The sequence below is a fragment of the Mobula birostris genome, chromosome 3, assembly GCF_030028105.1.
Source record: "Mobula birostris isolate sMobBir1 chromosome 3, sMobBir1.hap1, whole genome shotgun sequence".
NCBI lineage: Eukaryota > Metazoa > Chordata > Chondrichthyes > Myliobatiformes > Myliobatidae > Mobula > Mobula birostris.
The window spans coordinates 49,038,411-49,062,103 of record NC_092372.1 but is presented as its reverse complement, the minus strand read 5'-3'; the positions used below and the strand labels follow the sequence as shown (position 1 = coordinate 49,062,103).

The following is a 23,693-nucleotide window of genomic DNA, read 5'->3' as shown; positions in this document are numbered from 1 at the left end:
GCTATTAAGGGCGCCAAGAGGTAATATCAAGCCAAGTTGGAAGCCCAGGCTAACCAAAGGGATGCCAGTAGACTATGGCAAGGTCTAAATGAGATCACTGGGCGCAAAGGCTGGGAAAATCAATAACTGTGGCGTTTCTCTTCCTGATGAACTTAATGTATTCTACGCAAGATTCGAACAGAAGAGGAGCGTCCCGCTCCCTCCGGATGAACCGGACCTGGTGGCATCGAGATTCATTGTCACCGAGGAGGACGTTAGAAGGGCCTTCCTGAAGATAAATCCAAGGAAGGCAACGGGCCCAGATGGCATCCCAGGATGGATTCTCCGGGCTTGTGCAAGCGAGCTAACTGGAGTGTTTGCTGACGTCTTCAACTGGCCCTTGCTTCAGTCTAAGATCCCCTCGTGTTTTAAGAAGGCAACGATAATCCCAGTGCCGAAGAAGAGCAAGGTGGTATGCCTGAATGACTATTGACCTGTGGCCCTGACATCAATTGCTATGAAGTGCTTTGAGAGATTGGTTATGGCACACATCAACCACAGCCCACCAGTCAACCTCGACGCTTTGCAATTCGCAACAGGTCAACGGCAGATGCCATCTCTCTGGCCTTACATTCCTCCTTAGAACACCTGGAGAATAAAGGCTCATACGTAAGGCTCCTTTTCATTGACTACAGCTCTGCCTTTAATACCATCATTCCAAATAAACTGATTCCTAAGCTCCGGAACCTGGGCCTTAGCACTCAGATCTGCAGCTGGATCTTCAACTTCCTCACAGGCAGGACCCAGGCTGTGAAAATAGGGGACAAGCTCTTCTCTACAATCACTCTGAGCACCGGTGTCCCACAAGGCTGTGTACTCAGCCCCCTGCTGTACTCAATGTACACCCATGATTGCGTAGCCAAGTTTCCATTGAACTCAATATATTAAGTTTGCTGATGACACAACAATTGTAGGCTGTATCTCAGGTAATGATGAGTTTGAGTACAGAGAGGAAATTAAGAACCTGGTGGCATGGTGCGAAGACAATAACCTATCCCTCGACGTCAGCAAGACGAAGGAATTGGTTGTTGACTTCAGAAGGAGTAGCGGACCGCACAACCCAATTTACATTGGTGGTGCGCAAGTGGAACAGGTCAAAAGCTTTAAGTTCCTCGGGGTCAATATCACAAATGACCTGACTTGGTCCAACCAAGCAGAGTTCACTGCTAAGAAGGCCCACCAGCGCCTTTACTTCCTGAGAAAACTGAAGATATTTGGCCTGTCTCCTAAAACCCTCACTAATTTTTATAGATGCACCATAGAAAGCATTCTTCTAGAGTGCATCACAACCTGGTATGGAAGTTGTCCTGTCCAAGACCAAAAGAAGCTGCAGAAGATCGTGAACACGGCACAGCACATCACACAAACCAATCTTCTGTCCTTGGACTCACTTTACACTGCATGCTGTCGGAGCAGTGCTGCCAGGATAATCAAGGACACGACCCACCCAGCCAACACACTTTTCGTCCCTCTTCCCTCCAGGAAAAGGCTCAGGAGCTTGAAGACTCGTACGGCCAGATTTGGGAACAGCTTCTTTCCATCTGTAGTAAGACTGTTGAATGAATCCTGACCCGGATCTAGGCCGTACCCTCCAAACATCCGGACCTGCCCCTCAGTTTTTTTGCACTACTTTACTTCCCATTGTTTTATTTTCTATTTATGATTTATAATTTAAATTTTAATATTTATTAATTTTACTATTTTTAATATTTAATATTTGTAATCCAGGGAGCAGGAAGCGCCGAATTAAATATCGCTGTGATGATTGTACGTTCTAGTACCAATTGTTTGGCGACAATAAAGTATAAAGTATGGAGCGAGGTAGATCAGCTGGTTGAATAGTATCACAACAACAACCTTGCACTCAACATCAGTAAGACCAGGGAATCGATTGTGGACTTCAAGAAGGGGAAGTCCTTATCAAAGTATTAGCAGTGGAAAGGGTAAGCAGTTTTAAGTTCATGGATGCCAACATCTCGGAAGATTTATCCTGGGCTAACATATTGTCTGCAATTACTGTACAAAGAAGGCATGATGGTGGCTATATTTAATGAGGATTTTGAGGAGATTTGCTATGTCACCAAAGACTCTTGCAAATTTCTACAGGTGACCGTGCAATGCTTTCTAACTGGTTGCATCACAGCCTAGTATGGAGGGGCCACTGTATAGGATCGGGAAAAAAACTGCAGACAGTTGTAAACTCAGTCACGTGTACTAGCTTCCCTAGCATCAGTGGCACCCTCAAAAGGTGATGCCTCAAGAAGGTGGCATCCATTATTGAGGACCTTCATCACCCAGGGCATTGTCTCTTTTCATTGCTACCATCAAGGAGGAGGTACAGAAGCCTGAAGACAGATACTCAACATTTCAGGAACAGCTCCTTCCCCTCCACCATCAGATTTCTGAATCAACAATGAACCAATGAATACTATTTTTTTGCTCTCTTAATTTTTATACAAATTTCTTGTTGTAATTTACAGTTTTTTTTATGTATTGCAATATATTTCTGCTGCAAAACAACAAATTTTACAACACAAACAAGAGAAAATCTGCGGATGCTGGAAATCCAAGCAAAATATACAAAATGCTGGAGGAACACAGCAGGTGCGGCAGCATCTATGGAAAAGCAGGCTGAAGGGCCTCAGCCCGAAATGTCAACTAAATTTTACAACATATGCGGGTGATATTAAATCTGATTCTGATTCTAATTTGGGAAATTAATTGAATGCTACCTTAATTTTCATTCTTTGGATAGTTGTATGTAGTATACCAATGAGTTTTTAATTCAATCTTTTGGTAATTGAGACTTAATAGTATGGGAAAACTCAAACTAAGATTCAGGAAAAACAAAGGTGTAAAGCATTGATGCATGTTTTTAAGTAGTGTTTAAAATATCAAATGGATAGTTCTGAATAAAGAAATTAAATATTTATTAAAAATGTAGTTTGTATTCACAAATACTGAATTTGAAAAAAGCATTCTTTCCAATGCTCCAGTGCTTTTTTTTCTCTTATCTTTGAGGTTGACTGTAATAATCTCAACTAACAGAAGGCAGGTACTTTGCCTGATCAAATTGCTTACATGATATACAGTCATGTCTCATCTTGCCATTTTCACTGTGCTTCAAAGTAGGTAACTAAGACACCCTGTTGATGCTGGCTATACTTTGTTATAACATGCATGTCAGAATTTGATGTGGTCATCATGCCTTGACCAAGATTGTAATTATGCAGTGAAACTGAATATCATTGTAGCCTTCTCCTAGTCCAAAAATTTGCACTGATGTAGTTAATGGCAAGTGTAAAGAGATTCGGAAGCAGAAGAAGCCATTCAAAGTATTTTTTTTATGATTATGATACCAAGTGAAATTGCAAATTTTATGTGAATCAACAGCAATGTTCAGGTTATGCAGGATCACATGTTCCACTGTCCCATAAATTTACTCGAATGTTGGTGAATGGCAGTTCAGGTAACAGAAATTTATCCTTATGGAATTCACAAATCACCACCAAAAAATTACGTGAAAAGAAGTAAATAAATAAAAATAAAATTTATTCATTTTGAATTTCTTGAAGCATGGGTAGATGAGCATCCTTGTGAACCTAAAAAAATGTAAAAATTAACAATTAAAAAACATCTAAGTCTGAGCTGTGACTCAGCGGAGGTTGCAGCTCATTGCTATCTTCGAACATTCGTGGTTCAGATCCCCGGCTCTCCATAGTACCCTTCATCCTCCTGAAGGCACTGAGGCCTGATCCGAGGACTATTAAGCATGTATAACAATTAAAATTCAGAATAGACATTTGATCCAACAAATTACTGCCAGTTTATATGCCCATTTGGATTCCTCTTTCTCATTACTGTACACTTTATCCAGACAGGTGTTAGGTATCTTTGTTTTTCACTTCAAACCCTCCCTGTGGTGGAAACATCTGCATACACACCATTGTTTAAATAAGGTGCCACTTTTACAAATCCTTGTGTTTCTTATCTCAGGAGTTCTCACAAATGGAAAATTTGTTTCTCTTTTTCAAACCATCTTTTAGTTTCCATTTCTCTGGAAAGAAACTCCAGATTCTCAGGACTTTCTTATATCTTTATCCTCTCAATCTGATATTATTCATATATTTCTTTCATAAATTTTCTTTATCTTTGTAAATTCCATCTATGTAAATTTTATAGTATGGCGATCCAAACTCTCCATAAGAAGAGCTATGGGTCTATTGTGATGGTATTGTGTTTGCTGACCACGAAGTTCAAAACTCAAATGAAGACCTTAAGGCCTATTGGATATAAATAGCCATGGGTACTTCGCTAATGGATGGCTATATTGTAACCACCTAATCTTCAAAGTAGTTTAAACACATTTATTTTCAGTGATACACATTTAAATTCAAACAACATTCTTAAAACACATTTAAAACTTGCAGATGATTTCTATCTTACAAAAGACTTCCAAATTACAAACTGCTTATAAAACACAGATAATGATTTCCAAAACAATTCCTGTAAGCTAAAAAGACATACCCACAAGTTGTAGACGAACCAGTCATCTGTCACAGAAATCACCGCAGAGGAATGAATTCTAGTTTACTTTGTGTTTCTGTCATGATCCTTGATGTTTCTTTGCCATTTCTAATAAGCCTAAGCTGCTGTGTAAATTTATACTGTTTTTTGCCGCTTGGGTGACTTCACACACGTGATATTTTTTCAGATGCCTTTTAATATAAATGGTTTAAGGGCTTCTGGAGACAGAGATCCCAGATACTCAGAGTTAATGCTGTGAAGCTAACACCCTGAGTACATAAATCTTCCAAATTATTAATGCATTAGCTGTTGATGTGCTGAGCGATTGTCTCCATCTGATGTTCAAGCTTCCTTGAACTAAAGGCAGACCAGGTGGTATGGTAACATAGTGGTTAGCACAACTCTTTATAGTACTAGCAACCTGAGTTCACTTTGTACTGCTATCCGTAAGGAGTTTGTTCATTCTCCCCACGACTGTGTGGGTTTCCTCCCATAGTCCAAATTGTTAAGTTAATTGGTCATTGTAAATTGTCCCATAATTAGGCTAGGGTTAAATTAGGGGTTGTTGAGTGTCTATTCCGCACTGCACCTCAATGAGTGAATGAATGAATGAATGAATAAATAAATAGCCAGTTTTATCTAAAAAGGATCTAGTGTTTTCCCGGCGTATATGATGAATAAACTCTTAGGGGGCTTACAGCCGGTACAGGCTTCCTTCATCTTGTTGTCATTCTGTAGGTATGTGTACTCATCTTAATTCCTCGTGGAGTCTCTCAGGGTCTAAAATAGTTTTTGCATGTTTAATCAAAGTAGAAAGAACCGCTGAATGTTGGAGGGTACGATGGTGGCTAATATTATTGAATTACAAATCCATGTGAGTGGGCTTCTGATTGATGCCATTTCCGATGGCTACTGTCCCATTTTGTCGTATTAGAATATCCAGGAGCAAGATGCAACCGTTCTTCTTCATTTCCTTCATAAATGCTGTTCAATGTGGTCATGGAACTTTTGGAGTGCCTGGAGTCCATGAGGCCACACTACGAAGGTGTCATCACTGTATCTGAAGAAGCATTTGGGACGTAAGGGCGATGAACTCAGAACCCTAGCTTCAAAGTCCTCCATGTAGAAATTAGTAATAGCCGTTGACAAGGGCCTCTCCATTTGTTCGTTCATAGTCGTTTCCCTTATAGAGGAAGTACAATTATACACAACATTCTTATAGGGTGGCTACAAGGTGAAGGAAATCAATCGGACCCTAGAAAGGGCCAACGGAAAAAGCAGGAACCCTAACAATGAGGAGGAACCTATCACTACCACCTGTCCTCCCTATATTTCCACAATTTCTGGTTAAATTGCCAGGATCCTGAAGAAATACCTAATTAATATCATCCACAAACCCATAATGAAGCTCAAATCACAGATTATGTGAGCCAAAGATGACTTGGGATTCAGGACAGCTGGTGTTTACGGGATTCCTTGTAAATGCAGAGCAGCTTATATTGGCCGGATGGAATGCACAGTGGAAACTTGCATCAAGGAGTACAGGAGGTGTATCTGTTTGGATTACCCAGAGAAACCGGTGGTGGTAGAACATTGCATTCGTAATGACCATAGGATTGACTTTGACGGCACAAAACTACTGTGTCATGCCAATGACTTTTGGGATGGTCTGGTGAAGAAACCCATTGAAATAAAGTTAGAGGAAAAGAATTTTTATAAAGATGAAAGTCTCACTCTAGGTAAGAACAGGAATTCCATTGTAAACAAGATGGGACAGCAGAAACCTGATTGGATGAGGACTAACTAATTAGGAGGGTTGGATGATGGGGCTATAAATAACACTGGATTAGACATGCCCAGGCATCATCACTGATGAAGATAGTTTGTAATTGAAACCTGTAGTCTCATGGAAGCCTGAGAAGAGTTTATTCAGCTTTATCTAGTCCAAATTAAATGGCCTGTTGTCTTATACTGCACCTCTTGTGCAGTTAGACAGATACTATAATCCATTAAGTCTACTAGTGCTTGTTTGCAAAGCTGTCTTTTGCTGCTTGCAATGTACATTAGTAACTGAAGACTTGCCTCCACTTATGGCCAGAAACTAAACAAAGAATATTGGTTGGACGTTTAACTTATTCAAAAACAACGTTTTGATCTCCAAAACACACAGCTGCCATGCTTTGAAAGCTAAGCTTGGCATTAACCAAGGCCCCCTTGCCCAGGACAGTGAATATCCATCACACATAAGCTTTACATAACTTTTCTGCTTTTGAGAAATGGACTGCATTATGCACATTTTATGACTTTATTAACCTGCTATTGTATTTTTAATGAGTTGTGAATCTTGTAAGTTGCTTTAGATTTTAACCTGAGATGTGATAGCTATCTCTTAATTGGTTCTATGTCCTATATTGTAAGAGTGGCATGTTTTATTTTTCATGTGAAGACCAATGTTGAAATATGCCAGAGGTCTGTGAATGTCAGGGAACAGGAGTGAGTTTTTAAAAATTTATTCATTCATGGGATGTGGGTGTCATCAGCTAAGCAAGCATTTATTGCCCATCCCTAGTTGTCCTTGAGAAGGTGGTGATAAGCTGCCTTCTTGAACCGCTGTAGTCCCTCAGGTATAGGTACACCCACAGTGCTGTTAGGGAGGTAATCCCATGATTTTGACCCAGTGACAAGGAAGGAATGGCAATAAGTTTCCAAGTCAGGATGGTGAGTGACTTGGCGAGAGATTTCCAAGTGGTGATGTTCCCGGTCTCTGCTGTTCTTGTCTATCTAGTTGGTAGTGGTTGTGGGTCTGGAAGATGCTGCCATAGGAACTTTGGCATGTTGTTGTAGTGCATCTTGTAGACAGTACACACTGCTTCAATTGTTCATTGATGGTGGAGGGATTGAATGCTTGTGGAAGGGGTGCCAGTCAAGTGGGCTGCCTTGTGCTGGATAGTGTCAAGCTTCTTGAGTGTTGATAGAACTGCACTCGTCCATATGAGTGGTGAGTACATCACTAAGGCTGATTTATACTTGTGCGTACCAGCTTAAGCCGTAGCCTGCACAAGTGGGCTGTGCTGTTGTGAGCATTTATACTTGTGCGTTGGTGTGTCTGCGTTGCTCTGCAATTCGCGCACGTCATGCATGTGCACACACCTGCCCGTGCAAGGCTTCATGGTCGTGGTAGTCTTTCTCGGGGTAAACAAGTTTAAAGTGAGCGTCTTGTTTCGTAAAAGCGAAATGTGTCCTCCATAATTTCGGAGGTCTGTGAAGCTTTATGGAAAGCATTGCAGCCAGAGTTCCTTCCCTGCCCCTCAGTCGTCCAATGGGAAGCTATTGCAGCATAGGAGGAGATACGATGCTACCAAGCGGATCAATCACAGTTGTTGCGGTCTGCGTTGCTGCAGCGCGTAGTTACATTTTCGGAGAGGTATGCGTCAGGCTACAGCGTAGGGATCTGCGTAGGCACTGTGTAGGGTTCGTGGCTATGCTGTACCTACAGCGTCGATTTGACGCACAAGTATAAATCAACCTTTACATTCCTGACCTGAGCCTTGCAGATGGTGGACAACCTTTGGGGAGTCAGGAAGTGAGTTATACGCCTGAGGATTCCTAGCCTTTGATCTGCTCTGGTAGCCACGATGTTTATATGGCTAGACCAGTCCAATTTCCTGCCAATGGTAACCCCCAGAAAGTTGATAGTAGGGCATTCCGTGATGGTGATGCCTCTGAATGTCAAGAGACAATGGCTAGAGCCTCTCTTGTTGGAGATGGTCATTGCTTGGCACTTGCGTGGCTCGAATGTTACTTACCACTTGGCAGCCCAAGCCTGGATATTGTCCAGGTCCTGCTGCATTTGGGTATTAACTGCTTCACTATCTGAGGAGTTACGAATGGTGCAGAACCTTGTGCAGTCATCTGTGAACATCCCCGCTTCTGACATTGCTATTGCTATTACAATAGTGTCATTGCTATTACAAAGGAAAACATTCTAGGTAGATTCAAAGGTCTTAAGGTAGTTAAGTTACCTGGACCAGATGGACTACATCCCAGAGTCCTGAGAGAGGTTGCTGAAGAGATAACTTTCCCATTGGTCATGATCTTTCAAGAATCACTTGATTCCGGCATGGTCCTGGAGGACTGGAAAATTGCAAATGGCACTCCACTTTTTAAGAAGGGAGGAAGGTAAAAGAAAGGAAATTAGAGGCTAGTTAGTCTAACCACAGAGGTTGAAAAGGTGTTGGAGTCTATTAGTAAGGATGAGGTTTCGGGGTACTTGGAGACTAATGATAAAATAATTCTTCAAGAGTTCTTCAAGGAAGTAAAAAGCAAGGTGGACAAAGGAGGCAGTGGATGTCATTTACTTGGATTTTCTGAAGGCATTTGATAAGGTGTCGCACATGAGGCTCCTTAACAAGATAAAATCTCTTGGCGTTACAGGAAAGATACTGGCATGGATAGAGGAATGGCTGACAGGTAGGAGGCAGCAAGTGGGAATAAAGGGGGTCTTTTCTAGTTGGCTGCCAGTGACTAGTGGTGTTCCTCAGGTCAGTATTGCTTTTCACATTCTTTGTCAGTGATTTAGGTAATGGAATTGATGGCTTTGTGGTAAAGTTTGTGGATGATATGAAGATAGGTGGAGGGATAGGTAGTGCTGAGGAAGCAATGTGGTTGCAGCAGAACTTGGACAAATTGGAAGAGTGGACAATAAAGTGGCAGATGGAATACAGTGTCTGGAATGTATGATAATGCATTTAGACCATTATCTAAATGGGGAAAAAATTCACACTTCAGGGGTGCAAAGGAACGTAGGAGTCCTCATGCAAGACTCCCAGAAGGTTAGTTCACAGGTTGAGTCTGTGGTAAAGAAGGCAAATACAGTGTTGGTATTTATTTCAAGGGGAGTAGAATATAAAAGCAAGGAGATAATGCTGAAGCTTTATAAGGCACTATTCAGTCCGCACTTGGAGTATCGTCATCAGCTTTGGCCGCCATATCTCAGCATGTGTTGACATTGGAGAGAGTCCAGAGGAGGTTCATAAGGATGATTCTGGGAATGAAGAGGTTAACATATGAGGAGGGTTTGGAAGCTTTGGGTCTTTACTCAGTGGAATTCAGAAGAATATGGGGCGTGGGATCTCATTGAAACTTACCAAATGTCGGAAGTACTAGATAAGGTGGATGTGGAGAGGATGTTTCCTGTGGTGGGGGTATCCAGAACTAAAGGGCACAGCCTCAAGATTGAGGGGCAACCTTTTAGAACAGAGTTAAAGAGGAAGCTTTTTTAGCCAGAGATTAATGAATCTATGGAATGCTCTGCCGTAAGATTGCGGTGAAGGCCAAGTCCATGGGTATATTTAAAGCGGAAGTTCATATATACCTGATTGGTCAGGGCATCAAAGGATATGGCAAGAAAGCAGGTGTATGGGGTTGAGTGGGATCCAGGATCAGACATGATGGAATGGTGGAGCCCACTGGATGGGCTGAATAACCTAATTCTGTTCCTATGTCTTATGGTCAAATACTGGGCACGAAACATATATTCCATTAACTGTTCGCCAAAGCGATGAATAACTTAACCTTTTACCTGCTTTGAACAAATGCCTCTGCTCTATTCTACATTGGATTAGGTGTGTTTGCAGTGGATGTACATATATGTTCTTAATAAACGTCTTTGTTTATTTTTATATACGTACTTGCTGTGTAATCCCATTTTGTTCCTCTTGAATTTACCAAGATTTTACATGCTATGAAATGACTTAGAATTGTAAACTGTAGTTTATTTTCTACAAATCTTGATACAGTATTTCTGAATCCATAAGCTAAATTATTCATGTAAATACTGAAATGTTCAATAATGACCTCATGGTAATGTTTCAGATCAAAGACCCTCCATCAGAACTGTGAAAAGGATTAATAATATTAGTTTTAATTTGTAGTTTTGTCATTTAGATGTCTGGGTGGATGGAGGGTTGGTGGTTAGTAGAATGGAGGGCTGCAGATGGATTGCACAGAGGGTGTATCTGTTACTGGTATATCTGTTAGTGATGGTAGAATTGCTGTTGGGATGATCCATCCAGTCTGATGAATTAATATGGGAAGTTAGAAAATGATTAGAATTTTTTTAAATCACTGTTGTTAATAACAAGGCTAAGGGACATGTCCAGCAGTTCAGACTATGCTAATGGAGAGAAAATGGGGAGATTTTACCAAAACGTATCACGCACCACAAGGGGTAATAAAATCTTAGATCATGTCTACACAAATGTTGCTGACGCTTACAAAGCCACTACCCTCCCCCACCTGGGACAGTCCGACCATCTTTCATTGTTTCTGCTTCCCAAGTATAGCCCGATCATTAAACGTGTGAAACCTACAATGAAGGCTATTAAGATCTGGCTGGAGGGTGCTGACTCTGTTCTTCAGCACCAATTCCAGCACGCAGACTGGAGTGCGTTTGCTGCCCATGCCACCACAGACTCTCAGATTAACATTGATTTATATACCAACTCTGTCCTTGAGCACATCAACAAGCGTGTAGATAGAGTGTCATCACAAAGACAAATAAAAGTGTTCCCCAATCAGAAACCATGGATGAACAGAGAAGTTCGCCTCCTGCTCAAAGCCAGAGATTCAGCCTTCAGGTCTGGAGACTGGGAGGCTTACAGCTCAGCCAGGACCAACCTGAGGAGGGGAATCTCTTAGGCTGAACACATATACAAACAGAGAATCGAGGAGCATTTCAACTCCTCGGACCCCCAGCGCATGTGGCATGGCTTACAGGTCATTACAGACTTCAACCACCTAGTGCTGTGCCCCCTTCCAGCTCTGCTTCCCTCCCTGATGAGCTCAATTACTTCTACACTCACTTTGACCATGAGAACAAGGAGGTCACCCTCAAAGCGGACCTCCCACCTGGTGAACTGCCTGCCTCTCTCACTTTTCACCTCCGATGTTTGTGCCACCCTGAGCAGGGTGAATGTACGGAAGGCAGCTGGTCCGGATGGAATATCTGGCCGTTTGCTCAGAGTCTGTGCAGGGCAGTTGACCAGGGTCTTCACGGACGTTTTTAATCTGTCCCTGGCCCAGGCAGTTGTCCCCACAAGCTTCAAGATCGCCACCATCATGCCAGTGCCGAAGCATTCTACTGCCACGGGCCTGAATGACTTCCGTTCAGTTGCACTCACCCCCATCATTGCAAAGTGCTTTGAGAGACTGGTTCTATCACATCTGAAATCCTGTCTACCCACTAGCCTGGATCCCCATCAATTTGCCTATCGCACCAACAGGTCAACAGAGGATGCCATCTCCACGGCACTTCACTCTGCCCTGACCCACCTGGACAGCCCCAACTCTTACATCAGAATGCTGTTTATTGACTTTAGTTCGGCATTCAATACTGTGATCCCCTCCAAGCTGATCGCCAAACTTCACCAGCTTGGTATCAGCTTATCCGTCTGCAACTGGACCTTGGACTTTCTGACTAACAGACCCCAATCAGTTAAGTTAGACAACCTCTCCTCCTCCACTCTCACCCTGAACACCGGCGTGCCTCAAGGCTGGGTGCTGAGCCCTCTTCTGTACTCCCTTTTCATCTATGACTGCGTTCCTGTACATGGTTCTAACTCCATAATCAAATTTGCAGACGACACCACGGTGGTTGGCCTGATCAGAGGGGATGACGAGACGGCCTACAGGGACAAGGTCCAGCACCTGGCCACGTGGTGTGCCGACAACAACCAGGCCCTTAACACCCAGAAGACCAAGGAGATCATTGTGGACTTCAGGCATGCTAGGAGCCACACTCTCGTCCCCATGTACATCAATGGAGCTGTAGTGAAGCGCGTATCATGCTTCAAATTCCTTGGTGTCCACATTTCCGAGGACCTCACCTGGTCCCTGAACTCCCCCATCCTGATCAAAAAGGCGCAACAGCGCCGAGGAGCATCAAGAAAGCTCACCTCTGTCCCAGGATACCGACGGACTTTTACCACTGTACCATTGAGAGCATATTCACGAACTGCATCTCAATGTGGTATGGCAATTGTCCCGTATCGGACCGCAAAGCACTCCAGTGTGTGGTGAAAACTGCCCAGCGGATTATCGGCACCCAATTGCTCACCATTGAGAACAGCTACCATAAACGCTGCCTGGGCAGGGCGAAAAGCATTATCAAGGGTGCATTTCACCCTAACCATGGACTTTTTACTCTCCTACCATCCGGTAGCCGCTACAGGAGCCTCTGCTCCCGCACCAGCAGGCACAGGAAGAGCTTCTTCACTGAGGCTGTGACCCTGCTGAACCTCACATCACAGTGCTAAGCAGTATTGCACCCATATTGTACTGTCTCAGTACTTTTATATTTGTGTGCTGTAGCACTTGCTTTTTATTTGCAGTTATTTTGTAAATAACACTATTTGCATTTCTGGTCAGATGCTAACTGCATTTCATTGGCTTTGTATCTATACTCAGCACAATGACAATAAAGTTGAATCTAATCTAATCTGATCAAAAATCTTGAGTCACTATCACAGATGTATGACTTAAAAGACCAAACGACAGTTTTGATACAGAGAAAACAAATTACCTAAAGTTGAAAAATTCAGTATTGTATCTAGAAGGCCAGAATATTACCAGGTGGAAGCTGAGATGTTTTTTCCCCAAGCTGACATTGAGCCTTATACAGTGCAGGAAGCTACAGACAGTAATGTCACTGCGGGAATAAGATTGAGAATTAAAATGGTCGGCAACAGGGAGCACAGGATCATTTCTGCAGACAACATGGGTGCACCAGAAGACAATAATTGTACAATACTCTAGTTTGGAAGAAGTGCATGTGATTTGCTGCTTCATCTGGAAAGACAGTTTGGATTCTTGGATGATGGGTGGCGAAGAGGTGAATAGACAGGTGATGCATCTTCTTGGGTTGTATAGTAAAATGCTGTAAGACAGTATATAGTTGGTGGAGAGGGAATCGGAATAAATAATAAATCAGGGAATCACCAAGTAAGTAATCCAAGCAACACACATCAAAGTTGCTGGTGAACGCAGCAGGCCAGGCAGCATCTCTAGGAAGAGGTGCAGTCGAAGTTTCAGGCCGAGACCCTTCGTCAGGACTAACTGAAGGAAGAGTGAGTAAGGGATTTGAAAGTTGGAGGGGGAGGGGGAGATCCAAGATGATAGGAGAAGACAGGAGGGGGAAGGATGGAGCCAAGAGCTGGACAGGTGATTGGCAAAAGGGGATACGAGAGGATCATGGGACAGGAGGTCCGGGAAGAAAGATGGGGGGGGGGGCCAGAGGATGGGCAAGAGGCACACCCAGAGGGACAGAGGGAGAAAAAGGAGAGTGAGAGAAAGAATGTGTGCACAAAAATAAGCAACAGATGGGGCACGAGGGGGAGGCGGGACCCAGCGGAAGCCAGAGAAGTCGATGTTCACGCCATCAGGTTGGAGGCTACCCAGACGGAATATAAGGTGTTGTTCTTCCAACCTGAGTGCGGCTTCATCCCCACAGCAGAGGAGGCTGTGGACAGACATGTCAGAATGGGAATGGGATGTGGAATTAAAATGTGTGGCCACTGGGAGATCCTGCTTTCTCTGGCGGACAGAGCGTAGATGTTCAGCAAAGCAGTCTCCCAGTCTGCGTCGGGTCTCGCCAATATATAAAAGGCCACATCGGGAGCACCGGACGTAGTATATCACCCCAGTCGACTCACAGGTGAAGTGTTGCCTCACCTGGAAGGACTGTTTGGGGCCCTGAATGGTGGTAAGGGAGGAAGTGTAAGGGCATGTGTAGCACTTGTTCCGCTTACACGGATAAGTGCCAGGAGGGAGATCAGTGGGGAGGGATGGGGGGGGGGGACGAATGGACAAGGGAGTTGTGTAGGGAGCGATCCCTGCGGAATGCAGAGAGAGGGGAGGAGGGGAAGATGTGCTTAGTGGTGGGATCCTGTTGGAGGTGTCGGAAGTTACGGAGAATAATATGTTGGACCCGGAGGCCGGTGGGGTGGTAGGTGAGGACCAGGGGAACCCTATTCCTAGTGGGGTGGCGGGAGGATGGAGTGAGAGCAGATGTACGTGAAATGGGGAAGATGTGTTTAAGAGCAGAGTTGATAGTGGAGGAAGGGAAGCCCCTTTCTTTAAAAAATGAAGACATCTCCCTCGTCCTAGAATGAAAAGCCTCATCCTGAGAGCAGATGCGGCGGAGACGGAGGAATTGCGAGAAGGGGTATGGCGTTTTTGCAAGAGACAGGGTGAGAAGAGGAATAGTCCAGATAGCTGTGAGAGTCAGTAGGCTTATAGTAGACATCAGTGGATAAGCTGTCTCCAGAGACAGACAAAAAGATCTAGAAAGGGGAGGTTTTTTCAGGAGGTGCGGGAAGAAAGACAAGGGGGGGGGGACCCAGAGGATGGGCAAGAGGTACATTCAGTGGCCACACATTTTAATTCCACATCCCATTCCCATTCTGACATGTCTATCCACGGCCCCCTCCAAAAGTAAGTAATCCTTCTGATTTAAAACATTTAGTCTGTTTGTCTTTTCACAGATGCCTCCTGGCCTGATGAGTGTTTGTTGCATTTTCTGTTTTTATTTCAATTTTTCAACATGTACAGTTTTTCCTTATATCTTCAATAATTATCCCAGCACCATTCATTGTGGAATGCCATTTTCCACTAATGGGACCTGAGACCAATTTGGGAGGAATGTTTCCGAACCAACAACATGGCATAGTCTTTTTCAAAAGTATATTTATGACATGAATGACAGTGAATTTAGACCTTGGGACAAACAAGGTTAAGGAAACCTTTTGCTGATTGCCACATACCATACTCTTATCCTGCTTCTTAATTCCACTGTTTCAACCATAAAGTTCTCTGGAAGCAAAGGTATGTAATCCACAAGATTTCAATGTCATAAGGCCATAAGACATAAGGGCAAAATTACACCATTCAGCCAAACGAGTCTGCTTTGACATTCCATCATAGCTGATTTATTATCCATTCTCCTGCCTTTTCCCATAACTTTTGACACCCTGATTAATCAAGAACCTATCAACTTCTGCTTTAAATATACCCAATTATGTAGCCTTCACAGCCACCTGTGGCAATGTATTCTACAGATTCACTGCCCTCTGGCTAAATAAATACCTCCTCATCTCTGTTCTAAGTGGATATCTATTATCAGGCTGTGCCCTCCGGTCATAGACTCACTGAGTATAGGAAACATCCTCTGCACACGCACTCTATCTGTGCCTTTCTAAATGTGATTGGTTTCAATAAGATCTGCCCTCATTCTTCTAAACTCCAGCGAGTACAGACTCAGAGCCATCAAATGCTCGTCATACATTAACCCTTTCATTCCTGGATTTATTCTTGTGGACCTTTTCTGGACCAACTCCAATGCCAGTACATCTTTTCTTAGAAAAGGGGCCTAAAACTGCTCTCAATACTCTCTGATCAATGCCTGATAAAGCCTGAGCATCACATCCTTGCTCTTATATTCTACTCCTCTTGGAATGAATGCTAACATTGCATTTGTTTTCTTTACCACCAACTCAACCTGCAAGTTAAATTTTAGGAAATCCTCAACAAGGGTTCCCAAGTCCCTTTGCATTTCTGATTTTTGAATTTTCTGCGTTTAGAAAATAGTTTCTGCCTTTATTCCTTCTACCAAAGTGCATGATCATACACTTCCATACAGTATATTCCATCTGTCACTTCTTTGCCCATTCTCCCAATCTAAGTCCTTCTGCAGACTCCCTGCTTCCTCAACACTACCTGCCCTCCACCTATCTTTGTATCATCTGCAAACTTGGCCACAAAGCCATCAATTTCATCATTCAAATCATTGACATATAATACAGACCTCTGCAGAACACCACCAGAAAAAAACTTTTATTCTGACTCGGCCTCCTGCAAGTCAGCCAATCTTCTATCCATGCTAGTATTCTTCCTATAATACCATAGGTTCTTATCTTGTTAAGCAGCCTTGTGTGTGATACCATATCATAGGCCTTCTGAAAATCCAAGTAGACAACATCCACCGATTCTCCTTTGTCTATCCTGTTTGTTATTTCTTCAAAGACTTCCAACAGATTTGTCAGGCAAGATTTCCCCTTAAGGAAGCCATGCTGTCATTAACCTACTTTATCATATGCCTCCAGGTATCCTGAAACCTCATCTTTAATAATGGACTTCAATACCTTACCAGCACTGAAGACAGGCTAGCTAGCCAATAATTCCCTTTCTTTTCCTCCCTCCCTTCTTAAAGAGTGGAGTGACATATGTTGTCTTCCAGTCCTCTGGAACCATTCCAGACTATAGTGATTCTTGAGAGATCATTACTAATGTCTCCCCAATCACTTCAGCTATCTCTTTCAGAATCTTGGGGTGTCATCCATTTGGTCCAGGTAACTTATATATCTTCAGACCCTTTCAGCTTCCGAAGCACCTTCTCCTTAGTGATAGCAACTACACTCACTTCTGCTCCCTGATACTTACAAGTCTCTGGCATACTGCTAGTGTCTTCCGTAATGAAGACTAACACAAAATCCTTATTAAGTTAATTCACTATTTCTTTGCCCTCCCCCATTACTACCTCTACAGCGTCATTTTCTAGTGGTCCAAGATCCACTCTTGCCTCTCTTTTACTCTTCAAATATCTGAAAATTCTTTTGGTATCCTCTTTTATATTATTGGCTAGCTCACCTTCATATTTCATCTTCTTTCTCCTTATGGTTTTATCAGTTGCCTTCTGTTGATTTTTAAATTTTTTTTCAATCTTCCAACTTCCCACTAAGTTTTGCTCTGTTATATACCCTCTCTTTTGCTTTTATGTTGCCTTTGACATCCCTTGTCAATCATGGTTGCCTCATCCTCCTTTTAGAATCTCTCTTCATCTTTGAGATGTATCTATCCTGCACCTTCTGAATTGCTCCCAAAATCTCCTTTTACTCCAATATAAGACTGATACATCTGAATTAATCTTCTCCCTGTCCAACTGCTGGGCGAATACTATCATATGATCACTTCCCTCTAAGGGTGCCTTTACCTTAATCTCTCTGATCAATTTCAGTTCATTACATGATACCAATCCAGAATTGCCTTTTCTCTAGTGGGCTCAACCACAGGCTGCTCTAACAAGCCATCTCGTAGGCATTCTAGAAATTCATTCTCTTGGGATCCAGCACCAACCTAACTTTCCCAGTCTACCTGCATGTTGAAATCCCCCATCACTACAATAAAATTGCCCTTATTACGTGCTTTTTCCATCTCACATTGCAATTTATATCCCATTTCCAGGCTATTGTTTGGGGGCCTGTTTATAACTCCCACCAGAGACTTTTACCCTTGCAGTTACTGAGCTCTGCCCACGTGGATTCTGTATCTTCCAATCTAAATTTCAAATCTTTCTAGGATTTGATGACATTTTTTGCCTGCAGAGTCACCCCACCACCTGTCTACCTGCCTGTCCTTTCTATAGAAGGTGTATCCTTGGATGTTAAACTAACTGTAATATTTTATCAGCCACAACATCATATTGCACTACAAGATCATCCACCTTATTCCATATACTATATGCATTCAAATATAGAACCTTCAGTTTTGTATTCATCACCTTTTTCGATTTTGCCCCCATGTAACACTTCAGCTCATCTCACTGACTGCAATTTTGCCCTATCATTTGCCTGTCTTTCCTCACAGTGTCACTACACAATGCATTGACTTGTATACTATTGCTCCATTCTCAGCCCTATCACTACCAATTCCCATTCCCCTGTCAATTTAGGTTAATACCATCGCAACAGCTCTAGCAAACCTGCCCACAAGGATATGGTCTCCATCGGATTCAGGTGTCACTGATCCTTTTTGTATAGACTATACCTTCCTCAGAATGGATCCCAGTCATCCAGAAATCTGAAACCCTGCCCCCTGCACCACACCATCAGCCACTGATTAATCTATCATACTTCTCCTGTGCTGACTCGCACATGGTACTGGGAGTAATCTAGAGATTACTACCTTGGAGGACGTGCTTTTCAGCCTGTCCCTTAACTCCTACACTCACTGCGCAAGACCTCTTTTCCCTTTTTACCTATGTCATTGGTGCCAATGTGCACCATGACCTTGGGCTTCTCACCCTCCCTTGTCAGAATCTTCTGCAACCACACTGGGACATCCTGGACCCTAGCACCAGAGAGGCAATCCACCATCCTCGCTTCTCTTTTGTAGCCACAGGATCTGCTGTGTGTCCCCTAACTATCAAGTCACCTATTGTTATCGTTCTGCTTGATTTGACTTTTCCCTGCTAGACCTCAGAGTTGGCCACATTGCCATTGGCCTGACTGCTGCTGTTGTGCCTTGATAGGTCATCCCCTACTGGCAGTATCCAAGGGTGTGTAGTTGTTGCTGAGGGGATTGGCCACAGGGGAATCCTGCACGGATTGATTACTCCCCTTACTTCTCCTGGCAGTCACCCATCTACTAAAGCCTTCACATTATCAACGGCTATTGTCCCAATGTTCACCTTCCCCAGCCCCCACCTTCCATAAACTCCCCAGTCATCATGGACTCACCTTCACCCCTGAGCAGGTGGGAAAGACCCTGGGGAAACTCAGACATGGCAAAGCATTGGGACCAGGTGGTGTGAGCTCCAAGGTCCTGAAGGAGTGTGCTGAGCAGCTGTGTAGAGTTTCCAGTGCATTTTCAGTCTGAGTCTCAGCCTTGAAAGAGTCCCGACTGCGTGGAAAACATAATGTCTGATCCCAGTACCGAAGAAGGGCCAACCGAAAGTCTTGAATGACTACTGTCCAGTGGCCCTGACCTCACACATCATGAAGACCTAGAGAGGATGGTCCTGGCTCACCCGTGACCTCTGGTCAGATCAACCCTCGATCTCCTGCAGGTTGCCTACCAGAAGCACATTGGAGTCAGTGATGCTGTCATCTGTCTGCTGAACAGAGCCTACTCCCATTTGGATAAGCAGGGCAGCACTGTAAACATCATGTTTTTTGACTTCTCAGGTGCCTTCAATACCGTACAGCCCTCATTGCTGAGGGAAAAGCTCTGTTCAATGAAGGTTAGCACTTCCATTGTATCCTGGATAATGGATTATCTGACTGGCAGATCACAGTCTGTGCCGCTTCAGAGCCGTGTGTCAGACATGGCTATAGGCAGCTCTAGGGCCCCACAGGGGACTGTATTGGCTCCCTTCCTGTCTACTCTGTATACCTTGGACTTTAGATACAACATTGAATCATACCATCTGCAGAAATTCTCTGATGACTCAGCAATAATTGGGTGTAGAAAGGGAGGATGGGAGAATGAATACAAAGCCTTGGTGGTGGACTTTGTCAAATTGTGCAAGCTGAATCATCTGCAGCTCAACCTTAGTAAGACAAAGGAGATGGTGATGGACTTCAGGAAAACTAAGCCTGCATTGCACCCTGTTACTACTGATGGTTAGGACATGGATGTGGTGAGGATCTACAAGTACCTGGGGGTGCACCTACATAGCAGACTTAAGTGGAGCACCAACGCAGAGGCTGTGTACAAGAAGGGCCAGAGTCACCTCTACTTCCTGAAGAGACTGAGATACTTTGGAGTATGCAGGCCTCTCCTTCATATGTTCTACCAATCTGTTGTTGCCAGTACAATCTTCTACGTGATGATGTGCTGGGGCAATGGCATCACCATGAGTGATGCCAACAGGCTCAATAAACTCAGACTCAGAAAGGCTGGCTCTGTTTGAGGAGTCATACTGGACACACTAGAGCAACGGTCTCCAACCACCGGGCCGCAAAGCATGTGTGACTGGGCCACGGGCCATGAGAAAACGATATGATTTGGCAATATGAAACGATATGAGTCAGCTGCACCTTTCCTCATTCCCTGTCACGCCCACTGTTGAACTTTAACACACGCAAGGTCATCAGTGACCCAAGACGTGCAAAGGAATGAGTCCGTGACCCATTTGTGAATGTCCCCGGTGAATCATCCATGTCAGCGCGGGAAAAAATCAACTCCTCAAGCTTGCAAATGATGGTGGGCTGAAAAGTATGTTTGACATAACATCTCTGCCAGCATTCTGGATCAAAGTCAAGGTTGAATATCCTGAGATAGCCACGAAAGCACTGAAAACATTGCTTCCATTTCCAACATCATATCGCTGCGAAGCAGAGTTTTCTGCAATGATTGCAACGAAAACTAAATCGCGGAATAGACTGGACATAAGGAACTCCCTTCGAGTATCGCTGTCCCCCATCACCCGTCGATAGGACCGTGTTGTTGCAGGAAAACAAGCACAGGGCTCCCACTGACTCAGTGATATTGGTGTGTTGCAATGATTCTATATGATCATACGAGAAAAATATGCGCTGTGCGTTTAATATTCAAACATTACTTAAAATGTTATGATGCTATTGACTTACAAGTGACTTATAATTCAGTTGTCCCCAACCTCCGGGCTGCGAAGAATGCAGCGGTACCGCGGTGGCCGGAACGCACCCGGCACATCTTTAAGAAAAAAAGCCGAAATAAACAAGCTAATTGATTAGGTGCTGCCTGGCATGTAAGTGTCGGCCCAGATCAGAGGCAATTGCCGATTGCATTGCCTCTGATCTGGGCCGACATTTACGTGCTGGGCAGCACCTCATCAATTAGCTTGTTTATATCGGCTTTTTTCTTAAAGATGTGCTGGGTGCATTCTGGTTGCATTCTTCGCAGCCCAGAGGTTTGAGACCACTGTTATAATTGGCTTATCACTACATTCATGCGAAGAAAAATGCGCTGTGTGTTTAATATTAAATTCATTAGATAAACCCCTTTAGAAACGAAATTGAGTGTATCAGCCACCTACAAGTGACTTATCACCTATATTCCAGTCGTGATTAACACCCACCCCCGGTCGGCCAGACCGCAAGAATATTGTCAATATTAAACCGGTCCGCAGTGCAAAGAACTACTTGACAGATAACAGATATTCATCTCCGGAGTGGCCGCTGCGTGCTGCATCGCGTCACCATCTTCTCCTGTCCTCAAATAGAACTCAATAGGAAAGATTCTATTTGAATCCTAACTTTGGATTGACTTGGATGCCAAGTTATAAAAAAATTCTACTTCAAGCTGACTGGGAAGGAGGATAAAAGGCTAGACTACAAAACCTATAGTGTTTCCCTGACACTTAGTTTCTGAAAATTACATTTCATCCAAGGCTAGACAATGAAGTCATATTTTGATTGTACAGAAGTGTATGAGGATCAAGATTAGATGGTGGAAAGGGTGTAATGAAAGATAAACATACAAATAACATTTGACCTGAGATTGAGGGTGTTTTCAAGGGGCAGCAAACACAAAAGAAAGAGGAGTGAACAGTGGATGAATATAGAAGACAAAGTGGTAATAGGAAAGGCAAGAACAGAGGCAGTTCATCGTAATTTATTCCAATGTGCCCAAGGAGACTAGTAAGAAATTAGGCGGTGGATGGCGTGGTATAATCATTCATATCATAAGGTGGAGCAAGGTTGAAGTTATAGAAATAATAGCTTTTGACTTTGGTTTACATTGTGGAATGATGTACAATATACTGGACCCATTCAAATAGCTACAGAAATTGCCACATATCTGACCAAATTAAATGAGTAAATTGAATCTTCAGGATTATTTTCAACTTCCTGTCGTATTTGCTTGCTACATAGGCACTTAATAAAACTGTGCACCTTGACTACCAATTCATTGTTACTGATTGGAGTACTTGTGAAATTTCTTAAGGGCAGTCCGCATTTATTGCTCCTCTTAGTCCTGATAATTGCTTGTAGCTGTGCTTGGGTAAGTACCTACTTTACAGGCCAATGAATCAACTTGGCAGATGAATCCTCTCTGGAGTTCCCAAAGTTGTGGTAATGTTTCAGAATGCAAGCTGCAGGGTTTTTAACCTGGTTAGTTTCAGTGTACATCAAGTGCCTTTCTTATTGGCAGAACATTAAATGATAATTGGGTTATTTTATCATACTGCATATAGTGAAAAATGCCAGAAATGCTCGACAGTTCATGCAACACCTGTAGAGAAAGAAACTGCTAACATTAGTTTGGCGATCTTGCAGCAACATCGGAAAAGCTAGAAAACAAGTATGCCTTAAGTTTTAGAGAAGAGTACTGGATGGATAAGACACAGAGACTGTGATGGCTGGAGACTAGGAGAAACTGAATAATACTGATGAGATTGATGTTGATTGAGAGAGTCAAGTTAATTACTTGTCTCTAGGAAATGTAAATAGAAGGGAATGAATGAAAACACAAGAGACCAGGAGAAATGCTGGAAATGTGAAATGCAAGGTACAGCAGTGCTGGAAAAGCATGGGCAATATGAAATAATAAAGAATGCTGGAAATATCCAACAAATTGGGCAGTTGGAGAGAGATGAAATAGACTTAATTGAATAGTTCAATGACCATATAGGAAAAATTCTCAGTACTCACACAAATTAAGAAAGTTTGTTATCTGAAATTGTTAAATTTATTATTGAGTCCCAAAGGCCCATATAGAAAATGAGCTGTTGTTTCCTGAACACAAGAAATCCTGCAGATGCTGCAAATCCAGAGCAACACACACAATATGCTGGAGGAATTCAGCAGGTTGGGACCCTTCATCAGGAATGGAAAGGAAGGAGGAAGATGCCAGAATAAGAGGGTGGGGGGAGGGAAGGAGTACAAACCAGAAGGTGCTAGGTGAAGCCAAGTGGGTGGGAGAGGGGGTATGAAAAGAAGCTGGGAGGTGATAGGTGGTAAAGGTAGAAGGCTGGAGAAGAAGAAATCTGTTAAGGAGGGAGAATGGACTATGAGAGAAAGGTATCCAGGGATTGGTAATAGGCAGGTGAGGAAATGAGGTAAGAGGGAAGCCAGAGTAGGGAATTGATGAAGGATGCAGAGGAAAGGGAAAAAAAATTACTGTAAGTTGGAGAAATCAGTGCTCATGCCATCAGGTTGGAGGCTACCTAGACAGAATATGAGGTGTTGTTCTTCGCCCTGAGAGGGGCCTCATCGTGAAGGTGATGGACTGACATGTTGGAACATGAATGGGAATTAGAACTAAAATAGTTGGTCACTGGGAAATACTGCTTTTTATGGATGTAGTGA

General features: G+C 43.3%; 1 protein-coding gene across 1 annotated transcript in view; it reads left to right on the top strand.

Moving 5' to 3' along the window:
- The window catches only part of LOC140195024 (trifunctional nucleotide phosphoesterase protein YfkN-like), a 116,822-nt gene that overhangs the window by 17,831 nt on the left and 75,298 nt on the right, over window positions 1–23,693 (top strand). The gene's annotated exons all lie outside the window — the stretch shown is intronic.